The sequence below is a fragment of the Lolium rigidum genome, chromosome 7 (genome assembly GCF_022539505.1).
Source record: "Lolium rigidum isolate FL_2022 chromosome 7, APGP_CSIRO_Lrig_0.1, whole genome shotgun sequence".
NCBI classification, from domain to species: Eukaryota; Viridiplantae; Streptophyta; class Magnoliopsida; order Poales; family Poaceae; genus Lolium; species Lolium rigidum.
The window spans coordinates 316,449,296-316,459,624 of NC_061514.1; positions in this window are offsets into that span (position 1 = coordinate 316,449,296).

The following is a 10,329-nucleotide window of genomic DNA, read 5'->3' on the forward strand; positions in this document are numbered from 1 at the left end:
TATCCTGACCTTAAATCTATCTTTGAGAAGACTCCCGCTCCTTGAACTTGATCAAAAAGGTCTTGAATTCTAGGTAAAGGATACTTGTTCTTGATAGTTACATTGTTCAAATTTCTGTAATCTCCACACATTCTCTTTCCTCCATCTCTTTTATCCACAAAAATAACTCGGTGTACCCCAAGGTGACACACTTTCTTGAATGAATCCTTCCGTTCCAGTTCATCTATCCGAGCTTTCGGTTCCACTAACTCCTTTGGCCCCATCTTATATGGTGGTTGTGCTATTGGTGCCGTGCCCGGAATCGGATCGATTGTGAATTCTATCTCTCTATCGGGTGGCATCCCCGGTAGTTCCTTAGGAAATACATCCTTAAACTCATTCACTACAGGAATATCTTCAATTCTCACCTCCTTCGGACTATTGAGTTCCAATCCAATCTCTAACTCACTCGTACTTATCTCCTTGGAACACTATTCGACCTCCTATGGAGTTGCGAAGTGATATCTGTTTTGTCTCCACGATTAATCACCGCTCCATTTTCTCGTCAACCAATCCATCCCTAAGATGACCGATATGTCCTTCATGGGTATGATGAATAGGTCCGCGAAATACACACGATCACATATGGTTAGGACTTGTGCTTCTTTCACGTGGGTTACTAAGATCGTTCCCCCCGCGGATAGGACAGTTATAGGGGTTTCTAACTTAGAACACCTAAGCCCGAATTTTTCCACAAATTCCAATGCAAGAAATGATGTGGTTGCTCCCGTATCAAATAATACTTTGCCAGGATGAGTAAGAATGCTTAGCGTACCTAAGACTGTTTGATCCGACTCTTCCGCTTGTTCCAAGGATGTGCAATTCAGCTTTCCATAAGGCTTTCCCTTCCTGTTGTTGTAGTTGTAGTTGCGGTTGTTGTTGTTGTTGTTGTTGTTGTTGTTGTTGTTGCGGTTGTTGTTGTTGTTGTTTCCACCTCGTCCTCCAGAGCTCTGTCCGCTCCAAGACGCCTTGTTTGGACAATCCGGCTTGATGTGTCCTTCCTTCCCACAACCATAACAGATGATTCGGGTTTCGACAGTCCTTCTGCAAATGCCCTCTCAGGCCACAATTGTTGCAGATGATCTGGTTAATTGGGTTCTGACTCTGACCTCCCCGGTTGTATTGATTACCAGTAGTAGGTCGATATCGGGGTTTGAAACTCCGATCAGGTATTGGTTTACTGATTGGGTACTTCCTTGGCTCTATACGAGCCCTCTTCCTCCTGTCCTCCTGGACTTGCCTGTAGTCATCCTCGAAAGTGATTGCCGAGTCAATCAGTTCCTGGAATTCGGCAGTCCGTGTCAACCTCAGTTGCATCTTCATGTATGGATTCATGCCTTTCATGAACCGCTTCTTCCGCTTCTCCTCTGTATCTACATCCTCAGGTGCATACCTGGATAACCTATTGAAATCCCGAACATACTGCATAATAGGTGCAGTATTCTGTCGTAGTTCTTCAAACTCCCTCTTCTTCAACTCCACCACGCTGTCCGGAACATGGGCATCCCGGAACTTCTTCTTGAACTCCTCCCAGGTGAATACCTTATCAGGAGGGTGTACTGCTACAAGATTTTCCCACCATGACGCTGCTGGTCCTGACAACAGATAAGTGGTATATCTGATCTTCTCCTCATCGTTGCAACCAACGGTTTTCAGCTTCCTTTCCGTATCCATAAGCCAATCCTCAGCGTCCATTGGTTCTGGAGCTGATGTAAACGGTAGTGGTCTTGCATTTTGAAAGTCTGATAAAGTTACTCCCTTGCCTTCATTACCCCTATCATTAATGACTTGAGTAAAGAAGTCTTGCATGTTCTTGTTTTGACTTTCCTGATAACGCCGCCTATCTTCCTCCATTTCTCTCATATACTGTTGAAAGTCTGGGTGCATCATTGGGTGTGGTGGTGGTGGTGCATTCTCCGCTCTAGCTGCTGCATCAGCCTCCTCTTTTTCTCTCTCCTCACGCTCTCGTCGAGCCTCTTCAGTTTCAACTAACGCCATGTCCCCCTAGTCCTGTAACAAAGAGCGATTACTCATAATTACACCATGCAAATGTTTTCTGAGCTCAACTCATTGCCCAGAACTAGTCACACAATGAAATCAAGAAGCAAATCCAAAACAAACATTTATTATGCATATACTTTGTATATTACATAACATACACACTTATATTACATGTGGTACATATAAACCACTTATTTGGCTCAAAGCCCAAGCCAACGGGAATTTAAAATACGTTCTATTACAATACCACCTAGATTACTTTATTCATCCTTGGAGCTCTACTCTTCGTCATCATAACTCGCCTCCGCGTACATCCCTCGGGGTCCATCCGGTACAACGGTTTGTCTTCCGGACCCCGTCCGGAATGAAGGTCCTTCCAGTAGGTATGTAGTCTGAATCGGACGAAGTGCCGAGACGGAGATCTGTCATGCCAAAGTAGCTGGATAAAGACTCATAGGTATCCCCAGTGGGATACAACTCACCTTCTTCTGCCATCCATGGGGGATTTCTATTCACCTGACCCCTCATCTTCTTCTTCTTCTTTTTCTTGGTTCCAGAACTCTCACCTACTTCGTACTGTGATGGTTTAGATAATCCCATCTCCAAATCTAAAGAAATGGAGTTGGTGTCTTCCTCTTTCTGCTCGTAGTGTTGGTTAACCCCACCACTCTCATCTCCTGTATCACATGGAATTGGCTCCTCCTCATCACCAAAAGGTTCCCCGAAACGCCAACCCGTCGAGTTCTCGATCGGTGACTCCGAGCAATTTATGTTCCATGAGTGGTCTCCCCCATATCCAGTATCATATGATGCTGACACGTGTGGATAGTGTGGGACAAAGTTGGGTGTAAGTGGATCTTCCTTGGGCAACTGGTCACTCAAATCTACATAGCTGTCTAGGCTAAAGAACGGTGTAGTATGTTGTGGTTGTGCCCTCAAATCATGCATCCGAGCTTGGACTTTATCAGGGTCCGTGAACTCAGCTAGCATGTGGTCAATCTCACCCCTCATTTTCATGTGTAAAAGGTACATCGTGGTCAATAAAAACTTACAGCTATCCATGTGTCTGTGCCTGCAGCTTCGGGACTTCGTGTGCTAACACCAAATGATTCAGAGTGGGATCCTCATCTTCCTCGGCATGAGGTATATGAGAAAACTCTGAACATAGCAGTTCTACTGACTTGTGCTGCCTTATCTCAAGGATCGCCTTGAATAGGCCCATATGGTAGGCTGTGGTGATAGTTTTGGCTTCTCCGTATGGCATTATACGACTCATCGCAGCTTTTCCGGTAGTTGGACCGATACTCGCACTTGGCTAGGATTTCCCCATCATAGTAAGTATACTTGATAACAGTATCCGTGGATCGCAATGAAGTTCCTTCAGCATCCCACACAGGAGAGCTGTTATTGGTCCATCATAATCACCGAGCCAACCCTCAACTTTCCTCAAAGTCCTCTTAGGAAAAGTGTTCGCCATTATGGCTGTATACAAAAGCAAAATGTTAGTAATGATAATGCATCATAATAGCTATAATAAAGAATTATCGCACTAAAATATATGGTTTTGCTATTCTCAAGTGAATAATCACCATACTTCTAGAGAATCCTTTACTATTTCTACTAGACTCCTACAGGTTTCTTCCCTATACTAGGTTTTTTTTTCCAACCTAAGGTCGCAACATTTGCTCTGATACCAGCTGCGGTGACCCAGCATACCACTGCATGTTGTAGTATACAAGTCGTTGATATGATATTTGCGAAGGGACTTCTTCACAATTTGCCATATCCCTCAGAGTGGTACAACGAAACATTGCAGGTCATAACACTCCATACTTTATTACAAACATTGTCTTAACAAGTTGGTATTCTCACAGTCCTATGAGAACACCCTAAGATACTACTTAAGTATGATTACAACTCATAACAAATATAAAAGAGCTCAACAACTTATTTAGGTAAGTTCTACGCTGCTCGGCTCTATGATACTAGGGTATGTCACTACTCCTCCACCTCCGTGTCATCTGGTCCGTAGACTATCCCATAGTCTACGCCTTCCACTCCACCGGGTAAGATCAGGTTCTTCGTAAACCAGCTCGTAACTTCCTTCCGGTGCTCCATCGTTGATGGCCTCCACTTCCGGATCACGATCTAGCAAGGGTGTCGAAAGAAAGTGAGTACAGAGGGTATTCAGCAAGTTCTAAAAGAATAAAAAGGTGTTTGATGCACTAGCTACGACCATTGATCGGGAAATCTCGGGTCAATGCATGTTTTGCAATCATTTCTTCAAAAGGTTGCTTTTATTATGAAAACTATGCCCGTCGGTCTTCACAGAGTTGACTAGAACTTCGTGGAGTTCCTTTCCTGCCGCTGTTCGCAGCTTCCTTCCCGGAACAAGGAGTGACAGCCACAATTTGATACACTCGCAGAGGTGCGTTACTTTTCCCACAAGAGATCTCACCCTTTTTGCCATCCGCGAGGACTTGCCCCCGTTCACACTTCCTTTGGTGTGAGGCCAGGTATAAAGATCCAAGCCCACACCGCCTTCTCCGCGACCGCAAACCCACCCTTTTGTCCAACCGTACACCTCCAGTAGACTTCCCCGATAATACGGCTTTACTCATGGTGTACTCCGGGCAATCCTTCATAGATGGTAGAGATTAACATCACTAATGGATGGGGATTTAAAAGGATTTCCCAACCTATTGCGGCGATGCCTCCAACACCCCACCGTCTCTACCAATCCGTTGGCGTGCGTAAGGGAAAAGATACGACCGGCTTCCCTGCATCCATTATAGATCTCATGGTCAACGCGGTTTGTACGGCGCTAGAATCACCGGATCGGCATTGGTAATTTAATCCTAGGGTGATATAACCCATTGCAATGGAACCTCCACCATATCAACACATACCATGGTTCCATTGCCAGCCACATAGTCATATTCATAGTTGGAAAATAACATTTCATTTGCGATGCAGGAATGATAAGTATATAGCTTTGCATTAAAGTAGTAGAAAATAATCAAGTTGACATGAGCAAGGGTGAACTTGCCTCGTGGACTGCGAGATAGTGCGGTTCAATGCGCTTGATGGAACCCGGACCTCGGGTTCTCGTAAGAAGCATCATTGTCCGGTAAGGACAATGTTATAAAATCCAAATAATGCAATCATGGATGTATTATTTTATGTTGAATCCCTTTCCCTGTGGAGTTATTACAATTAAGTGTTGTATTAAGATTTATGTCTTTAACGGTAATTTACAATTGATTTAAAAGTATAAACCATTTTAATTCACACAAAGTACAACAATTCAAAGTAAAACTATTTACTTGGTGATTTCTTTAATCATTCCAAAAATAGTTGAAAATTATAGAGTTACGTTTATAGTTTTTGGAATAAAAGGAATATAGTATTTTTCTGGGAAAATACTCTTTTACAAAAGAAATGACTTGGAATAATAGAATTTCATTTTGAAATGTTTGAAAATAAGTATTTGAACTTATTTGAGATTTTTCCTTGAATTTTAAATACAAGGAAATAATAATTTTAAATTCCAAGTTATTATTTAAATTCTTAAAATTCATAATTTTGAATTTGTTTCATAAATTCCATTTCATATTTTATTCTTGTTAAGATTTATTTTTCATTCATAAATCCAATTTTTATTGGATTTTTAGAGTTGTTTATGATTTATTAAAATTTGGTAAATTTTTGGTCTTTTATTAAATGTAAAAAGACCAAAATACCCCCTGGACCCATATTGGGCCCAGCCCAATAACCTAAACCCAGGGACGGCCCAATAAGGCTGGCTCCCTTTGGGTCCGGTGGCGCCGAGCGGCCCACCTCACTCACTCTCACTCGGCCCTCTCACTCGCTCGTCTAACCCTAACCGTCTGGCGACTCCCGTGGCGATGGCGTCGCCGCCATGGCCGCCGCCTTGCTCCGGCCATCGCCGGCCTTCTCCGCCGTAGCCACCACCCGATCCTGAACCGCCGTGAGCAGATCTATCGATCTGTCCGCGCAGTTTCTCCCTTCTCGTCCTCTTCTGGCGAATCGCCTCCGATCTAGATCTCGTGGAGAATCGCCTCGACGAACTCCAGTGAGATCTCGCCCTCGCCAACGATGAGTACGTGCCTGGGGTTGACCTGGCGCGGGTGCTGCTTGCAGTACTCGTGCCGTCGCCTCAGGTGCTGCTACGGTGGTGCTGGTTCGTGTCTGGGTTCGCCGGCTTAACGTCGGCGCCTACCCCGGATTTGCAGTGCTAGGGCCGCGCGAGCACCGCCTCGCCATGCCCTAGCCTCTGCTTCCGTGCGCAAGTAAGTGCTCGTCTCACCTCTACCTCTTCTCGTGCGCCTCCCATGCTTCTCGTTCTTCTTCCTCCTCATGTTCTCGCCGCTCTCGGGGATCCCGTGATCACACGGAGCCATGCTATTCCTATGCAAATTGCCTCGTGCTTCGTTAATTGCAAGTTCATGGCCCAATTACCATTTACCGGCATCGGCACATGCTCGCTTTGCTTGCTCGTTCATGCTGTGCTTGCTTCTCTCGCTGCTCCTAGCATGCTCTACACTTGCCATGCTCTACTGTGCTTGCTCAAGAGCTAACTATGCCATGCTATGCTTGTCTAGGTGTACTTGTGTTGCATCTGTGACACTTGTGTGTGTGCCAGTGGTGTCTGTGATATGCTTCAGTGCTACCTCTGCAAGCCAATGATCCATTGGATCATTCCTTGCTTGTTGACTAACCTCTCTGTGTAACTTGGCTTGCTATAATTGATCCATTTGATCAATTGATTGTCAGTGATTGCTTACTGGCTAATACTGTGGCTATATGAATCAATTATCTGGTGATGCTGATGCTCAAGCATCACTGTGCTGTTGCTTACTTGTGCTGTTGCTCATCTTAGCTATCTAGACTTGCTCTAGTGGCTATGAATTAAATTGTGTTGCTTAACAGTATGCTACTGTCATGCTTAGCATGAATCTGTGATAAATTCATGCTTGTATTACTTAAATTCTGATGAACTCGCTTAGCAAGTGATGATTTAAATGACTTGCTTGTATATGAATTTGTCTGTTCATGATTCTTTTACAAGCAATTAGAGTCCGAATCCATTTCTGGATAGTGATGTGATCTATTTGGCTTTCTCATAATTGGTGCTAAGTGTGATGTGACCTCAGTAGCCTTGCTACTGATTGGTTGCTCACATGGTTGGTTGGATCTTGTTGGCTACTCATCTTTGCTTGCATATTTGGGGATCATACTAACTATGAATGCCAATATGCTTGCCTGTGAAGAAATCTAGGGTTTCTAATGGTTGCATACTTAGGATTTTCTGTGTAGTCTATATTAGCTACTATTTATTGTAACTCATCTACTGGTGCTATTCTGTGCATCGGATCTTGCTTCGTGCACAAGATCCGTATCCGGATGGTTTCTATTTTGGTGGCTTTTTAGACTAGCAATGATCCTTGGTGAAAACCAAGTGATGATTCACCCCGTTGAGCATCTCAGCTCAACCCCATGACTATGTCATGCATATGATGGATTAGATCCATTGGATCTTTTCCAGGAACTAGGTATACCTTGTTCCAGCCTCCTAGAAAGAAATGTTTTGTTGATGCGGACTTGGGTTTGTTCACAGCTCTTCACCTCCAGCATCTTGGATGATCTTCTAGGTCACCATGATTTCTGGTGGCTTAAGTGGTTGTGTGTGTTGGTTCTGTTCTTGCTCAAGAACTGGATGAACTGAGCTTGTTCTTGCTTCACCCTTACCTGGTGAATCTTTATCTGGTCGACTGGTTATGATTTCTAGGGTTTGTGCCCCTTTTATATGAACCCTCGCTTCTATCCCTGTATTGACACACAAGCCTGGCTTGCTTGGTGACTAATCTGTTGCATGGCCTTGCTGTTGCTGCCCAACACACTTGAGCTGTGTGCTCTCATATGCTGAAACTTGAGCCCACTGCAGCTGCTCAGTTTTGGTCTGCCTGATCCTATCTTGTGTTGTCCTTGGCTTTGGACAAGCACAGGTGTGCCGTGATGCTTTGCACCGTCCAAACTCGAATCTTGTGTTATTTGCTAACTCGTCCAAACTGAATTTCTAACACTTAGTATCCTGGCTAGCACTTGTGATTTGTTTTGCAGGTTTTGAAGTTGAATATGACCGGAAGATGTTCTTCAAGCATTTAGTCTAGGTTTTAGTTTAGGAAAATCTTGTAATTCTCCTTTTTCATTTCTGTTTATTATTGTACATAAATTCTTGTATCAAGAATATTGTAAAGACTATGTATTCTCGTGTTGATGATCAATAAAGCTCAAGTTTTTGTTTATGAGCTTTTGATTTATGTAATGTTTAAATTCTGAATTAAATATTGTATTTAATATTCAATTTGAAATTCAAAGTCATTTGAATTTATAAGTTGTGTTTGAATTATGAGTTCATTATTTATATAACTCAATGCTTATTGTTCAATGTATTAACACTTGTCAAATAAATTCATTCCCCAAATCAACAAGATACAAAAGAGATCATGTCGAAATTTCCCTAACTCACATTGCCTAACCCTAAGTGCAAGATGAGAGAGAACCTCGATCCCTCTTAGGTTTAGTTGCAATAAGGCGCGAAAATTTCCCCCGTTTTGCAATGAAATGCACATCCCATTTCTAAATCTACCCTTCGTTGTTCCTATGTTCTGGGTTATTACAAACACCGGCACGCCATGAGCGACTACACACTGCCGTCCGACTCGGAGAGCAATGGCAAGTCGCCCGGATTTCTGCATTGGTGGGAATCCCCTGCGACGCCAAGCGATCCGGGCTCCACACCCAGCGACCCTGCCTACACGCCGAGTGAGGAGGAGGAGGACGGAGGCGGCAATGGCAGCGAAGGCCGGGAGGAGGATCGGAGGCGGCGGCGCGGCCGACGCCGAGGACGAGGAGGAGGGCCAGGAGGACGAGGAGGACTCCGACACCAAGTTCGCCCGGTTGGAGGCGCAGGAGGCGGCGGATGACAAGGCGGTGGCAAGGAAGAAGTCCAGGGCGCTGGCGCGGGCGGCGCGTCGTCGACGACGACGAAGACGCTATTTCTTCCAGTTTCAACTCCTCGACGGGCGCGTCGTCCTCCAGTTCCGACGAGGAGGTGACAAGCAAGAGGCGCAGGAGTTTCGACGTACGAGGCAGGGCCTTCTAACAAGAAGGCCACAAAATAGTTTTAGTTTATATGTTTTTAAATTTGTTCTTCTTTGTATGTTAAATATGTTTGAATCTAATAGATTGAAGTATCCGGTGAATTGTTTACGCTATAATCTATTCGATTGGACCAACATGACATCATTGAGTACTACTTTTTCGCGTTTAAATTTAATTATTCAACAAAATTGAAAAGAAGTAGCATAAAAAAAAACACTTGTATGTCCAAAATGCGTCGGACCGCTGGAGGTAGCCCCCGACGCAAACAGACATTTCGCCCCTCGCGGTCATTTTGGCGTCCGCCAGGCGACGTAAACGGACGCCATCGGATAATTTGGGCGTCCGAAAAGCGTCGCGCCGCTGGAGATGCCCTAAAGCCTAAACCGTGTCCAGGCTCCGGCCAGCAGCACAACTTACTCTTATCAAAATTTGATATAAAAATAGTTAAAAATTTAACCGGACTTACAGTGTGTATTGGTTTGATGAAAATCTTAGATCCACCACTGAGAACGATAGTAGTGTAATAGTGCAACAAAATTATACAGTACACAATCTAGACCGGCCCAGGTATGGATAGACGGTATATTTTACCTTGTGATCGAAATGGAGTAGACAAATTTGAACGGTTGAACATCTGGACACGAGGACTCGACCACATACTAGTAGAGACAGATGACTACTTTTCAGCTTCAGTTTCCGAAGACACCCACATACATGCATGCAGATAAGATAACAGTCCAAACGAGCGAGTGTGCAGAAAGTGCGAGTCCCATGACATTTTGAATCGTTTGTCAGCTGTCAGCATATGCGTGTGTAGGACATGGACGTGGTGCAGCCACGAGGAGGAGTAGCCTTGCCGGGTGTATACATGAAAAAACAACTCTTTCCTTTGGAAACAATGCGTGGTGTTGGCTTTCTGTCCAACCAAACCCGGCACTATAATACGAATAGTACAGTCATGGTATGTAGGTAGCCCTAACCCAAGTTGCAGTGCCGTGACATAATAGACTATACCTGTATTTTCTTCAGAGTTTTGTTTCCTTCTTCTTGCTGCGGCACAACTTGCGGCACGCAGCAGCGGTCAGAACTCAGAGCCTCGAT